The sequence below is a fragment of the Chlorocebus sabaeus genome, chromosome 22 (genome assembly GCF_047675955.1).
Source record: "Chlorocebus sabaeus isolate Y175 chromosome 22, mChlSab1.0.hap1, whole genome shotgun sequence".
Taxonomy (NCBI): domain Eukaryota; kingdom Metazoa; phylum Chordata; class Mammalia; order Primates; family Cercopithecidae; genus Chlorocebus; species Chlorocebus sabaeus.
In genome coordinates, this window is record NC_132925.1 from 91,550,461 (window position 1) to 91,566,198 (window position 15,738).

At 44.8% G+C, this 15,738-nt stretch overlaps 1 pseudogene; it reads left to right on the forward strand.

Annotated features, from left to right (window-relative positions):
* The first annotated feature begins 77 nt into the window (after positions 1 to 77).
* Positions 78 to 13,240, forward strand: LOC140709861 (rRNA-processing protein FCF1 homolog pseudogene; annotated as a pseudogene).
* The last annotated feature ends 2,498 nt before the right edge of the window (positions 13,241 to 15,738 follow it).

The following is a 15,738-nucleotide window of genomic DNA, read 5'->3' on the forward strand; positions in this document are numbered from 1 at the left end:
ATAGAGATGGATGTAAATATTTCTGTATGTATGTAGGTACGTATAGTCCCTTGCACTGACATGAGAGCAATGACACTCCAATAGTAATGACCACACCCAGCACCCAGGTCCACCAAAAAACAAAAGTCTGTGGACGGAATTATATCCCCCTAAAATTCATATGTTGAAGCCCTAACCCCCAATGTGATGACATTTGGAAATGGGACATTTGGGAGATAGTTAAGTTTAGATGGCCAGATGCGGTGGCTCACGCCTGTAATCCCAGCACTTTGAGAGGCCGAGGCAAGCAAATCATGAGGTCGGGAGATTGAGACCATCCTGGCTAACACCGTGAAACCCCATCTCTACTAAAAATACAAAAAATTAGCCCAGCGTGGTGGCAGGCGCCTGTAGTTCCAGCTACTTGGGAGGCTGAGGCAGGAGAATGGTGTGAACCCGAGAGGCAGAGTTTGCAGTGAGCCGAGATTGTGCCACTGCACTCCAGCCTGGGTGACGGAGTGAGACTCCGTCTCAAAAAATAAATAAAAATAAAAACAAAAAAACAAAAAACCATTCCCTGTAGCAAACCAATTGCAGCCTGGGCAACATAGTGAGACCCTGTCTCTATAAAAAGTAAAAATAGGCTGGGCGCGGTGGCTCATGCCTGTAATTTCAACACTTTGGGAGGTGAGGTGGGAGGATCACTGAAGTCCAGGAGTTGAGACCCGGGGGCAATATGGTGAGACCCGTGTCTACAAAAATAAAAGTAAAAAAATTAGCTGGGTGTGGTGGTGCATGCTTGTGTCCCAGCTATTTGGGAGGCAAAGTGGGAGGCTTGCTTGAGCCTGAGAGGTTGAGGCTTCACTGCAGTTTGAGCCACTGCACTCCAGCCTGGGTGACAGAGTGAGACCCTGTCTTAAAAAAATAAACAAGAGTATGACATGAGCATGGGAGAGCAAAAGAAAACAAGGAAGTCTGACCAGGAAGCGAATGCTTAGTCTCTGATATCACAGGCTTAAATAAAATGATAAAGACCTAAAAAGAAAAGAAATATCCCAGCATGCTGAAGGAAAGAAAAGTTCCCCAATACCCTTCCTGCTTATTTTTCCAATATATTACACAGCTGGGTCTACTTTACCACATCCTGTTTGATTCCAGTGTTACCAACTTTTCCATTAAGAGCCAAACTAGACATACTGCAGTCAGTGATGAACTGTCTATATGCCAGGTGTATCCCTTGTATAACTGATTGTGTAATGGCTGAAACTGAGAAAATGGGGCAGAAATATCAAGTGGCTTAAAGGATTGCCAAGGATCCGAAATTTGAACGATTACCAAACTACCATGCACAGGAGGGAATCTATGCAGATGACTGCGTAGCACAGAGAGTAACTCGGCATAAATGCTGTAGCCACAAACCTGGGACCTTGAAAGAAGAACCCTAAGATTCCTGGAGTTCCTATCATGTACATTTCTAACCACAGAGAGAACATGGGAACTGATGTCAGATGATTATGGAGCCCCTCAGTTCTAATTCTTGCCCAAGTTCCTCTGCCTTTCTTCCACCAACTTTCTCTTGTTGCCAGTTCATTAAACATGCAATAGAATGTTATTCTGTTCAACTCATTTGCCCTATTATCAGCTGAGTATGGTTAAACACACTCAATTTTTCATGCTGTTTTGAAATTGATATTTTATTGCATTTAAAAAATTTAAATGATGGTCAAAGAGTACAAAATCTCCAACTGGAAGAATACATTTTATAATTTTTTTGAGTTCTGTTGCACAGTGTGGTAAATATAGTTAGTAGAGTATTATACATTTCAAAATTGCTTAGAGTAAATTTCAAATGTTCTCACTACAAAATGCTAAGTATATAGATATGTTAACTAGCTTGATTTAATTATTCCACATTGTAGCCACAGATTATGACATCATTTTGTAACCCATAAATTTATACAATTATAAATTATCATTTACAGTAAGAAGTAATTTGTTGCATCTTTTTAGAAAAATAAAATAATTTTTTACATCTGTGTAGTTCAGGTAAAAAATAATAATATTTAAATTTTTAATAAAATTTAAAATAAAAATGGTGGCACATGCCTGTAGTCATAGCTACTTGGGAGGCTGAAGTAGGAGGATCACTTGAGCCTGGAAGGTGGAGGCTGTAGTGAGCTGTGATTGTGCCAGTGCCCTCCAGCCTGGGTGACAGCGAGATCCTGTCTCAAAAAAAAAAAAAAAAAAAAAAAAAAAATTCATTGTATTTGTTTCTGGTTTACCCTTCTTACATTTCTTTTTGAAAAAATGTATGTGTTTCCCCTTCCTCCTCACACAAAAGATAACATCCTTCATAATACTCTTTTGCACTTTGTTTTTTCTTTAACCCTAAAATATCTAGAAGTCACTTCATATAAGCTCATAACGGTCTTCTTTATTCTGTGTTTTACAGCTGTGTAATACTCCATGTGTGGGCATACCATAATCTGTTCAATAACAGGCATTTAAATGGTCTCCAAAATTTTGCTATTATAATTAATGTCACATTGAACAATTGTGAACATGTGTTGGTTTTACCCCCATCTTTACCTGTGCACACTAGTTACCTATTGCTACAGTATTGCTGTGTAACCACTCCAAAATTTAGACTTAATAATCTTTTCTCACAGGTTTTCAGATGAAGACTGTAGGTGTGGGGTATCTGTGAGCTCAGGCGGGAGCAGTAAGGGAGGAACAGCTAGGAGGAAAGAGGGAGGGAAACACTGAGTCCTGCACCTACGTCTGAAATCATTCTCAGATGTGTGTGGTGTGCTGCTCTCCACACCCACTGCTCCATCCTGGCCCAAGCGACCTTCATCTCTTGCTGGTTCTCAAGCTTCCCAACTTGTCTCTTCCACTTATCCATCCCCTCTCTCAATCTACCTCTCCATATGCATTTAAAAAGTTGTTTTTTTTTTTTTTTTGAGACGGAGTCTCGCTCTGTCGCCCAGGCTGGAGTGCAGTGGCCGGATCTCGGCTCACTGCAAGCTCCGCCTCCTGGGTTCACGCCATTCTCCTGCCTCAGCCTCCCGAGTAGCTGGGACTACAGGCGCCCGCCACCTCGCCCGGCTAGTTTTTTGTATTTTTTAGTAAAGACGGGGTTTCACCGGGTTAGCCAGGATGGTCTCGATCTCCTGACCTCGTGATCCACCCGTCTCGGCCTCCCAAAGTGCTGGGATTATAGGCTTGAGCCACCGCGCCCGGCCAAAAGTATTATTTTTTAGGCCAAGTGTGGTGGCTTACGCGTGTAATCCCAGCACTTTGGGAGGCCGAGGTTGGCAGCCTGACCAGCATGGTGAAACCCTGTCTCTACTAAAAATACAAAATTATCCGGGCATGGTGGTGCATGCCTATAATCCCAGCTACTCAGGATGCTGAGGCAAAAGAATCGCTTGAACCCAGGAGGCAGAGGTTGCAGTGAGCTGAGATCACGCCATTGCACTCCAGCCTGGGCAACAAGAGCAAAACTCCGTCTCAAAAAAAAAAAAAAAAATTATTTTTTAATGTCTATCTCTTCAGGTCATCCCCATTTAAAACTCTCCACTGCACACTGAATAAAGACCAGGACTTCCCCACAGCACCCTTCAGTGTCCTCTCACCACTCACCTACTCCTAGTGCTGAGGCTTGATGGACATTCTCTACCTGCTAGGGTCATTACCCATGAGGTCCCTCCACTTCCTGCCTGGCTCATTTCCTGTTTCTCCTTCAGGTCCCAACTTAAATGTACTTTCCATAGGAAGGCCTTCCTACATCCTGCAGTCCAGCTAGGTTCTCCCAGTTCTGTACTCTCTCATGCAGTGTATCATGCTCTTCCTAACATGTACCACCATTGTAATTAAGTCAAGATTCCTATCTTTTTTTTTTTTAAAGACTAGTCAAGTGCAGTAGTGAGAAGGGGGAAAGAGTAGAACAAGGCGTTCAACCTGTAACTGACTGTGAACAATTGAGATAATTCACTACCTTCAGACCAGCCTCAGAGCTTATTTGTTTAAAATCTGGCCTTCTGCCTGGAGAACAAATTTCATTAGTGCAAAGGCTGTTTTCTTCATGCCTGTATCCCTGTCACCCCAGCACAGTACCAGGCATATTGGTCCTTTATTAATGGTAATGAATAGATAGTATCCATACTCTAATATTTGACATTATTAGAATTCCTCCATCTCTAAATTCTTTTTTTTTTTTTTTTTTTTTTTGAGACAGGGTCTCACTCTGTCACCTAGGCTGGAATGCAGTGGTGTGATCTTGGCTCACTGCCACCTCTGCCTCCTGGACTCAGGTGATCCTCCCACCTGAGCCTCCCAGGTAGCTGGGACTACAGGCATGCTCCATCATGCTGGACGAATTTTTGTATTTTTTGTAGACATGGGGTTTTGCCATGTTGCCCAGGCTAGTCTTGAACTCCTGGGCTCAAGCAATTCACCTGTCTCGGCCTCTCAAAGTGCTAGGATTACAGGCATGAGCCACCACACTCTTACTTTTAAGCTAAAAAAGAAAATCTTAAATCAGTAAATCTTACTCTTAAGTCATAGTCCCTTCTACATCCCTCTCTCATGTCTCCCATGTCTTCCTAGACCATCCACTCCTCCACTTTCCTAGATATATTCATGTATTCTCCCTTCTCTTCAAACCTCCAACACCTCCTCCCCGTTCCTCACTCTCCAGCTGTTGACCTTACTTCCTATTTCAGGAGGGTAACAAAAACAGCCAGAAGAGAAACTTTCCAGACTCCTAAGACCACATTGAGCCACCTATCTGCATCTGTGCTTATGTACTCTGCTTCCTTCTTGTTAGTATGAACAACGGGCAAACCTTCCCAGTTCCTATTTAAAGCTACCCCAATCTGTGCAGAAGATCTTGTCTCCTCCCACCTACTCAAGGCATTACTCTGGCAATGATTTCCTCTCTTTCTTGGGACATCAAGAGACAGATCTTACAAACATGCTGTATTTTCTCTTATTTATTTTTATTTTTATTTTTTTATTGAGATGGAGTCTCACTCTGTCCTCCAGGCTGGAGTACAGCGGTACAATCTCACTGCAACCTCTGCCTCCTGGGCCCAAGAGATCCTCCTGCCTCAGCCTCCTGAGTACCTGGGACTACAGGTGCATGCCACCAAGCCTGGCTAATTTTTTTATTTTTTTGTAGAGCCAGGTTTTCATCATGTTCCCCAGGCTGGTCTCGAATTCCTGAGCTCAAGTGATCCACCTGCCTCAGCCTCCCAAAGTGCTGGGATTACATGTGTGAGCCACTGCGCCTGGCCCACAGTCTACATTTGAGGCTCATGTTCAAGGTTGAGTTACAAGGCCCAAAGTCCACTTCCAAAGTCCAGGCTCAGGCACAGAAGTCCAAGGTCTAATTTTAGGTCCACTTCTAGATCTTAAATCATCCCAAGGCCCAGATTAAATCCATGTCTGAAGTCCAAGGTTCAATATCCAGTACCAGGTCAAGTTTCAGCTCTAAGATCCAGATCTAAGTTCTAAGTCCAAGGTTATGCATAATTCATTCTGAGTTACAGGACTGAGGACCAGGAATTAGGTTCAACTCTAAGGTCTGATGGTCACGTCTAAGGTCCAAATCCATGACTGAAGCTTAGGTCCAAAGAATACAGGTCCAGGAGCAAAGGAAAATTTCATTCCCAAAACTTGCAAGTGAGGTCCAAATCTTATCCCTAGGTCGAGGTCCAAGTCAAAGGTCCAAATCCAGGTACAATTTCCATGTTTAAGGTGAGATCCATGGCCCAGTAAAAAGCAAGGTCTGAGATCCAGGTCCAAGATCCAGGTAGAGATTGAATTTCCAGTTATAAAGTCAAATACAAGAAATAAAGATCACCTCCAGATTTAAATTTCAGATCCAAGGTCCAAGATACAGTTCCAAGGACTCGGTGTTGGTCCATGTGCAAGGACCAAGTCCATGTTCCAGATCAAATCAAGGCCTGCATCTAGGTCTAACATCTAAGACCAGGTCCAGATCCAGATCCAAAGATGAGGTCCACAGCCATGGACAAATTCTAGTCCAAGGTCCAAGTCCAAAGTCCAAGTCAGTTTACAAGATTCAGATCATGGTCCTAAGTCCAAGATACAGATGGAGGAATGAGTCCCATGTCCAAGACCCAAGAATGATTCAGATCCATTTCATGACCAAGGTTCAGGTCTAAGGTGAGTTCCAGAATGCAGAACAAATCCAAGTAAGAGGTTTAGTTCCAAGGTGCAGGTTCAATGTTCATATCCACATACAAGGTCCAACATCAAAGCCAAAGATCCAGATTCATGTACAGGTGCAGGAGCCCTGATCTTGACTTCCCAGTCTAAGAAATTTCTGCTGGGTACAGTGGCATATGCCTGGAGTCCCAGCTGTCAGGAGGCTGAGACAAGATGATTGCTTGAGCCCTGGAGTTTGAGGCCAGCCTGAGTAACATAGCAAGAACCTGTCTCTGTAAATTACCCAGTCTCGGGTATTTTGTTATAGCAGCACCCCCGTAGAGGAGTATTTTGTTACTCTTACCCTCCACCCCAGGGAACGTAGACCACAGCCACAGAACCATAGCCAAAGTACACCATTGCTGTTTTATAAGACTGACTGTAATATTAGACTAGCAGAAAGGGAAACTTTGAGTCATCAAATCCCCTAATAAAATAGGTTCTTTAGGCTGGGTGCCGTGGCTCACACCTGTAATCCCACTGCTTTGGGAGGCTGAAGCAAAAGGATGCTCAAGGCCAGCAGTTTGAGATCAACCTGGGCAACATAGTGAGACCCTGTCTCTACCAAAAAAAAAAAAAATTAACCAGGTGTAGTGGTGTATACCTGTAGTCCTAGCTACTCAGAAGGCTGAAGTAGGAGGATTGTTTGAGCCCAGGAGTTTTAGGCTATAGTGAGCTATGCTCATGCCCCTGCACTCCAGCCTGCATGACAGAGTGAAACCCTATTTCTAAAAAATTACAATAGGTCCTTGACAGCTCAGATGGAAAGCCCAGCTCAATAGCGTGCACAGCTACAATATGGGATTAGAGGCCCAAGATGGCCTGAGTCTCTCAGAGTGAGAAGCCTGGGACTAAGGAGAATTTCCAAAGGGGCAGAGGGCAGGGTAAGGCAGGGAGGGTGTGTGGCTCAAGAGAACTGGGGCTGGAGGCTTGAGTCAAACCAAGAATGATTAAAATTGAGAAATTCCAACAGTTCCCCCACCCCCAAAAGTAGAGGCCAGAATTCTCATGCAATTGAGTCAGAGAATTATGGCATTGGGAGTGAGACGGGTAAGATATAATCTCTCTGAAAAGCATTTCAGTCATTTATAAACCTCTGTGATTCAAAGTTTTCTCATTATAAATGGGGATGTTGGTCTCTTCCTAAAGCTTTACACTTCTTATTTTAGGTCCTGGGAGAGCAGATAGCTCCTCCCATCCCTCTTTGAGCATTTTACAGAAGCAGGTAATTTGGGTTGGTTTGTCTTCTGGTTAGCCATTGAAGATTTGGAACTGTGGGCCAAGACCAGAATTTTAGGTTTCCTGTAGGTTTGCCTGTCCCTACAAAGGTAATACAGATGCTCCTCGGTTTAACAATGAGGTTACATCCGGATAAACCCATCTTAAATTGAAAATATTGTAAGACAAAAATGCATTTAATACATCTAACCTACTGGACATCATAGCTTAGCCTCGCCTACCTAAACATGCTTAGAACACTTACATTAGGCCAGGCGTGGTGGCTCATGCCTACAATCCCAGCACTCTGGGAGGTTGAGGTGGGGGGATCACTTGAGGCCAGGAGTTCAAGACCAGCCTGGGCCACATGGTGAGACCCTGTCTCTACCAAAAAATAAAAATAAAATAAAATAAAAAATATTAGCTGGGTGTGGTGGCATGTTCCTGTAGTCTCAGCTACTTGGGAGGCTGAGGTGGGAGGATTGCTTCAGCCCTGGAGGAGAAGGTTGTAGTGAACCAAGATTGCACCACTGCACTCCAGCCTAAGTGACAGAGTGAGACACTGCCACAAAAGCAAACAAACAAAACACTTACATTAGTCTATGGTTGGGCAAAATTATCAGTCAGCACAGTGAACTGTAGTGTCCATTGTTTACCCTGGTGATGTGTGGCTGCCTGGGAGCTATGGCTCACTGCCGCTGCCCAGCATCATGACAGTATCATATTGCATGTTGCTAGCCTGGGAAAAGATCAAAATTGAAATTCTAAGTACAGTTTCTACTGAGTGCATAAAATTTTTACACCATCATAAAGCTGAAAAATGGAAGTCAAACCATTGTCAGTGGGGGACTTTCTGTGCTATGGATGACTGGGTGGTAACCGGGTCTCTGGCAGTGCAACCACAGTTGAGTGGCTTTTTTCTCTCTCCCAAAATAACATCTCTTCCCAGACACTAGACATATTTTTCCTACATAGTCTCAATCTGGGACGTTTGTATCTTATCCATGGCTCTGACCTCCAACTCTTTCCCATCTTTGGATGCTCCAGGTGGGGTTTCCCTACAAATTTCCAATGTAAAGAAACCTCACCCACAAATTTTAGATGATCCTGTAAGTGAAAAATTGCAAGAAAATGAAGAACTTGGATTTAAGGAAACAAGTATAGACTGTTTCCTTAAGTTTGATTGTGACTTAAGGAGAAATATATCAAGTTTAGGGAAATTTGGCAGCTTATGGACATTTTGAAGGACTGGTAAAACATAAATTGATTTATAGGCTGTAGTTCTTTGCCAAAAGAGAGGAACAGAGGATACAGGAGAGTAAGAAGACAACTGAGATTATGAGTTCCCACAGAATATAAATTTGAAAGGGAACCCTCCCAACACAAATTATAATTCAGGTGAGAGCTCTTCCTCTGATTTAGTGGTCCCAGGAGTCACAGGCTTACACTTGTCTCTTTAATAGCTCTTGTGTCTATGTGATACGGTTTGGCTGTGTCCCCACCCAAATCTCATCTTGAATTGTAGCTCCCATAATTCCTACATGTTGTGGGAGGGACCCGGTGGGCGGTAATTGAATCTGGGGTTGGGTCTTTCCTGTGCTATTCTTGTGATAGTGAGTAAGCTCACTATCATGAGACCTGATGGTTTTATAAACGGAAGCTCCCCTACACAAGCTGTCTCGCCTGCCACCATGTAAGACATGACTTTGCTCCTCATTTGCCTTCAGCCATGACTGTGAGGCCTCCCCAGCCATGTGAACTGTGAGTCAATTCAACTTCTTTTCTTTATAAATTGCCCAGTCTCGGGTATGCTTTACTAGCAGCATGAGAACAGACTAATACACTACGCTTCAGGGCCTCCCAAAAGCAGAGCATGAGATGGCAACTTCTGTACAGGTAGTTTATTTTAGGAAGGGAAATCAGAAAACAGGCATCGGGACACTAAAAGAATAAAAGAAAGGGGAAGGGAAGGCCATCCCAAGCATAGGGTACTGAGCTGGTTACCACTGTGGACAATGGGCTTCAATCTAGTTGGTGGTCCTCTGTCTGCCACCAAAGCCTAGGAGGCTGGTTGTTTGCCCATTGGTTTCCATCATCCGTTGTCAGTGATTTGCCAGGGAGACCTAACCCATTTGCAGTCCCAGACTTACCTACTGCCAGAAAGGCTGAGGGGCTCTTGCAGGCTTCCCACACTGCATCAGCAGAGAAGCTCCTTCAAGGAGCAAGAGAGAAACGGTGAGGAGGTCTTTGATTTCACCTGAGTGCAGCTATGGTCAGGGTAGGAATGTGAGCCAAAAGGACGTGAGATGGGGCCGAAAAGTTGTCCAGTGCCATCCTCCCCTGCCTGTGTTTGAGTCTGCCCGTGTGCCAGCTCTGCATGTAGCTCAGCATATCACAGAGCCAGGCAAGAACCCAGTGAGCCACGAGCTCTACTTAAGACTCAATGTAAGTGGATTAGTGGTAAAGATAACATTTCCCATCATTACAACTGGGCCTGAAGCCATAATTGATTCTTATTACCTCCCTCCTTTACCAACCATATTATAGTTCCTGCCCCCAGAGCCAGCCTTTACAGGTCAAATATGCTTACCTCCTAGGAAAACGCAGACTTTCACTTCCAAGAGGTCAGATGCCTTAGCTGACTTACCCTGATAGAGAGCTGTGATTGCTGCAAGTGCCCACTGATGGTTATGCCTGGGTATGGAAGCATTCACAGAACCTCCTGGGTTCAAATAAACTTGGGTAGCAACATCACCAATGCATGATAATCAGGGTCAATGACCTATGTAAGTATAACGGCTCCTCCCTTTTCCTGCCAGCCTACCATCATGGGAAAGCCAGAACGGCCAAGTTAGTAACAGCATTAGTTTAGCAGACACTTCCTGTGCTCTTTGGTAGAAACAGCTCCCCACTCTGTCCCCAGTAACAAGGAATTCTAAGCTGGAAGGATCCAGTGTTCTAAGGATAAGAAGTACAAATGTTCACCAGGTACTGTTTCTGCAGTGCCTTATCATAGAGGTTTCCAGCTTGGAAAATGTCAATAGGCCACGTTGGAATCTCACATAAGAGGTCCCTGGAGATGGGTCTGGTGTAGCAGACACCTAAATCTTGCTAGTATCAGAATTCGATTTTCTTTTTGAGATGGAGTCCCACTCTGTCACCAAGGCTGGAGTGCAATGGTGTGATCTCTGCTCACTGCAACCTCTGCCTCCCGGGTTCAAATGATTCTCCTGCCTCAGCCTCCTGAGTAGCTGGGATTACAGGTGCCAGCCACCTCGCCTGGCTAATTTTTGTATTTTTAGTAGAGATGGGGTTTCACCATGTTGGGTCAGGCTGGTCTCAAACTCCTGATCTCAGGTGATCCATCCGCCTCAGCCTCCCAAAGTGCTGGGATTACAGGTGTGAGCCACTACACCCGGCCAGAATTAGTCAGATTTTAGGAGACCAGAGGAATTTGAAGGACCAGGCTGCCTGGGGGCAAGGAATTGAACAGAACAACCCCTCAGACCCAAACTCCAGATATTTCCAGAATCCCAGGCTAAAGCCAAGTATCATTACTTATTAGCTGTATGAACATGGCCAAGTTATCTACATTTGTTTTTATTTGCTCATCTATAAGACAGGCATGCTATTGTTACCAACATCATATATTTGGTAGTGTCTCTTCTTTGCTTGGGAACAGATCAGATGGCAGAGATGGGGTTTCACTGTGTTGGCCAGGCTGGTCTCGAACTCCTAACCTCAAGTGATCTGCCAGCCTCAGCCTCCCAAAGTGTTGGGATTACAGATGTGAGCCACTGTGCCCGGCCCAGATATACCAGATTTTTAAAATCTTCAATATAGATTCAGCTTGAGAACAAGAGGTAATACAGAAATCCATAAAGGCTTGGATATTTCAAAAGACAGATACCTCTTCCCAGTATCTATTAGAACATTTCACAGATTTTCTCATTTGTCAGTCTCCCACCACACAAAATTCTCCCCCATGGAATTGGAATCTCCAAGTTTAAACCCTCATCTAACCATCTCCCTCCCACGCATTCATCATTCCACAACCTCTCCTTTGGGCTTCTTCTTCTTTTTTTTTTTTTTGAAACGGAGTCTCACGCTATCACCCAGGCACAATCTTGGCTCACTGCAAGCTCCGCCTCCCAGGTTCAGGCCATTCTCTTCCTCAGCCTCCCGAGTAGCTGGGACTACAGGCGCCCGCCACCACGCCCGGCTAATTTTTTGTATTTTTAGTAGAGACGGGGTTTCATCGTGTTAGCCAGGATGGTCTCAATCTCCTGACCTTGTGGTCCGCCCGCCTTGGCCTCCCAAAGTGCTGGGATTACAGGCATGAGCCACTGCACCTGGCCGGGCTTACTCTTCTTAATAAAATATGGTCCTGGGGAATCAGGGCCCTTGAATCACCTAAGTCAGGGTGAACAGTGGGATTCATTTCCCCCATTGGCAAGCAGCCCTGGATTCCTAATCTGAGCCCAGCATTATCTCAGTTCTCCAGGAGTTATGCAGGATTCACAAGTCCTGAGTTCTAAGGTTCTGAGAGCCCATGATCCCTTGAAGACTCATTATAAATGCCCAAGTCTCACTCCACCCTTGCCAGTTCCTTTCTTGGAGAGGTTTACCATGGGACCCAGCACTCCTGAATCACAGGAGTCAGTTGTGGAGATCTTGATTCTCACCTCACTCCAAGGCCTAAAAAGAGGAATTCCTAAGGCCAAGACATGAAGGGACCCTTCAAGATGGGAAAGGAGGGTTAACAAGGCAGGGGAGAGAAGGGAGTGATGTTGGAAAGGAACAGTTGCAGAAAACAAGACCCCTGGGATTGCACTGAGCAAGCACTCCCACAGAGGCTTATGGGAAAGTGGCCTCTAAATGCAGACCATTAAGATGCTAAAATTGGCAAAGTTAGGTGGAGCCATTCCTCAGAGAGGGAGGAGGTAGGGGATCAGTGACAGCTGGAACCGACCTTGGGAAGTCCTATCCTCATTCCCCAAATGTTGGGCAAGCAGCAGAGGTGGCAAGTAGCCTCTCCAGAGCCCTCTGTGGCTCCTCCCAAAGCACTCTTCCCCATCATCCTACCCTGCAGGCACCACTTCAATAAAATTTGGGAATCAAACGGAGAATTCAGTGCTGAAGAATAAGTCCGCAGGGAGGGATAAAGAGTAGTCCCTAGGTGTGTGCTGAGGGAGAAGTTGCACTGAGGGACAAAGCTCAAGGAAATGGGATGAAGGATTTGGAGGGCCAAATACAACAACCAAAAAATGGGCAGAGCCAGGGAACCTTAGGGTGGGGTTGAAGGATGAAGTTGGCAGTGAGACAGGCTGCCCTGATCTCAGTTTGACTTACTGGGCCTTGCAGTCATTTGAATGAGGCCTCCTATTAAGCGAGGAGACCACCCCTCATATTGTCTTATGCCCAACTTCTGCCTCCAAAGAAAGAAAAAATAAAAAATAAAAGGCAGAAATGAAATCCACAAGCAGACAGCCTGGCACCACACCCTGGGCCTGGTCGTTAAAGATCGACCCCTGACTTAATTGGTTATGTTATCTATAGATTACAGACATTGTATAGAAAAGCGCTGTGAAAATCCCTATCCTGTTCTGTTCTGATCTAATTACTGGTGCATGCAGCCCCCAGTCACATAGCCACTGCTTGCTCAATCGATCACAACCCTCTCATGAGCACCCCCTTAGAGTTGTGAGCCCTTAAAAGGGACAGGAATTGCTCATTCAGGGAGCTCAGCTCTTGAGACAGGAGTCTTGCCAATGCCCCTGGCCAAATAAACCCCTTCCTTCTTTAACTCGGTGTCTGAGGAGTTTTGTCTGCTGCTCATCCTGCTACACTATCATCCTTCAGAAATGAGCTGTCAGCCCCTACACCAGAGACTCAGCTACTCCTTTCCCCACCCCCTCCTTCCCCTGCAACCCTTTATTGCGAAGATCTCACAACATCTCGAGCTTGTTACTGCAGAGATGAGGCCATTACAGCCCTGGTTTCCTCCTCTTTTCAAAGAGACAAAGGAAGGGGTGATTCTTGACTAGAAGGCACCCAAAGCCATTGGCGCTGGCCTGGACAGAGGTCCCCTCTGCATCTTGTTGGATATAAAATGCTCTAGGGATAAATGCTCGGTGCCACGAAGTAAAACCAGCACTCAGGCAAATTTTCTCAGCAAGGCAATTTACTTCTGCAAAAGGGTGCCACGTGTGTCAATCAAGATCACAAGAGCACACAGAACAAGAGAAACCAAGGGGGTTTTTATCTTTAACACAGTCCCTATCTCTGTGTCACTCCCCCATGGGTTGTGGCCGGACTGGTCTGAGCTGACCCGATTGGCTACTTGTACATATTTTCCTAAATATAAAAGGGGAGGGGGACGTGAGGTACAGAGGTGGAGCATGTGAGACGTGCAGTTTCAGGGAAAGAAAGGATACAGGTAACCAAGGGAACAGATGTGAATTATTGATTAGAGCTGATGGGAAGGCGGGTAGGCTGTTTACAGTAACTAGGGGCAAGGAAGAACAAGAAAGTTGAGTTTGAGAACAAGGATAAGGAAGTTAACAGGCTAAACCCTTTGAAGAGAAAATCAGAAAGATTTATTGCATCTTACAATTCCTCCCTTTTAATTTTCTTACGATCCTTTCTCTTCAAGGAGAAAGGATGTCTTGGCTTTGCCATTTGATTTGATCTAAAAGGAAAAGCTTACTTGAATAAGGTAGAGGAGAACCAATGGAGGCTTTAGTAAGTGCTGTTTGTACAATTCTTTGTATTAGCCCACGGATGCATGGTATGACACAAAACCCAATGAGAATGAGGACGCCTACTACAACTGCAAGGGAAATAAGAATTGAGACCATGATTCCTTTCCATTTACCAAACCACTTTCCTAGTCATTCATCCTCAAATGGGGTCATTGACTCCAGAATTTTTAGCTAATTCATTGGATAAAGCGGTAAGTCTCTGCAAGGCCTTTGTTATGCTCCCATCAGGTGCAGTGTTGTTTGGGATGAAGGTACAACATTGGGTTTTAATCATAACACAGACTCCACCTTTTTCAGCTAATAACATGTCTAGAGCTATTCTGTTTTCCCAAGCCGTTTGGCTAGTAGGCCCTAATTGGTCAGCTATTCCTTTGATAGCATCCCTGGTGTAATTAATAAACCACTGCTGGTTATAATAGATGTAATTTATCCAAGCTAAATTTTTATTAATAGTTACCCGTGGAAATATGGATTCAAATCCTGCAGCTGTTTGGTCTCGGGCTTTGAACCTGTCAGGCACTCCCTGTGGGACTCCAATGACATCTATGTAAACTTGAGAGTCAAAAGACCGATAAGGGCTTCTCTTCTTTTTCAGTGTTGTGGTTTTTCTTTCTCTGGTTGATGAAATGACAGGGTGAAAGGGATAGCCAATTAGACAAGAGCATAAGTACTGCTCCAGTTACTTGGCAGTGTCCAGTAAGGGTCCACCACAATACCACCATACATCCGCTGGAGGATGACTAAGGGCAGACTGATGGGTAAGCTGTTGGAAGGGCTTAAGCTCACTGCATCCCGTTAAGCTTCCAAGGAATGCCAAATTCTCCCCCTGTTGTGAAAGACATGAGGTGAAACTGACATTGGGAGACGGAAGCTGGATGGTCCTCAGGGGCTGACCCACAGGGTGCTGGACTTTGGGATATAGCAGAGAGAGCGCTTGGCATGATTTGTTGCCCCAGGCTGTGGAATCCTGGAAAAAAAAAAAAAACTACCACACAGCCCATGCCTGGTCGATCAAAGTGGACCTAGTGGAAAGGGGACAATCTGGGTCTCTGGTCTGCAGTGCGCACAAGCATAACAATTGCTTTTGTTTAATCATGCGGACAGAATATTGAATCCATTCCAACCAGGCATTTACATCTTGATATCCTGTTTCAGTTGTTAGGCTTTGTCTTAAATCTTTTACTTCTACAATATTTACTTTGGCATTGTTTTTAGGTAGAGTAGAAGTTTTGGATAAAGAAGAAGAAGGGGGTCAACAAAGCGTATTTTAAAGAAGCCTATGTGGTCATATCCATTGGCCTCCACTCCTAATCCATACAAGCGTTCTAAAGGGGGCGCAGGATTGGTGGAGGTAGGGGCATTAATAGAGATTGTTACTGGGTTACAGTGGTCAAGTTGACAACTAGAGGGGGTGATTCCTTTGGTAAGGCGGAGGTAAGATTTTAGGTTGGTACAGCTTTCTGGGGAGGTCCCGCCATATTCTCTGGTAGTTAGGATGACATCTGCTCACTGAGAACATATCTTCCAACTTGGGGTGCCT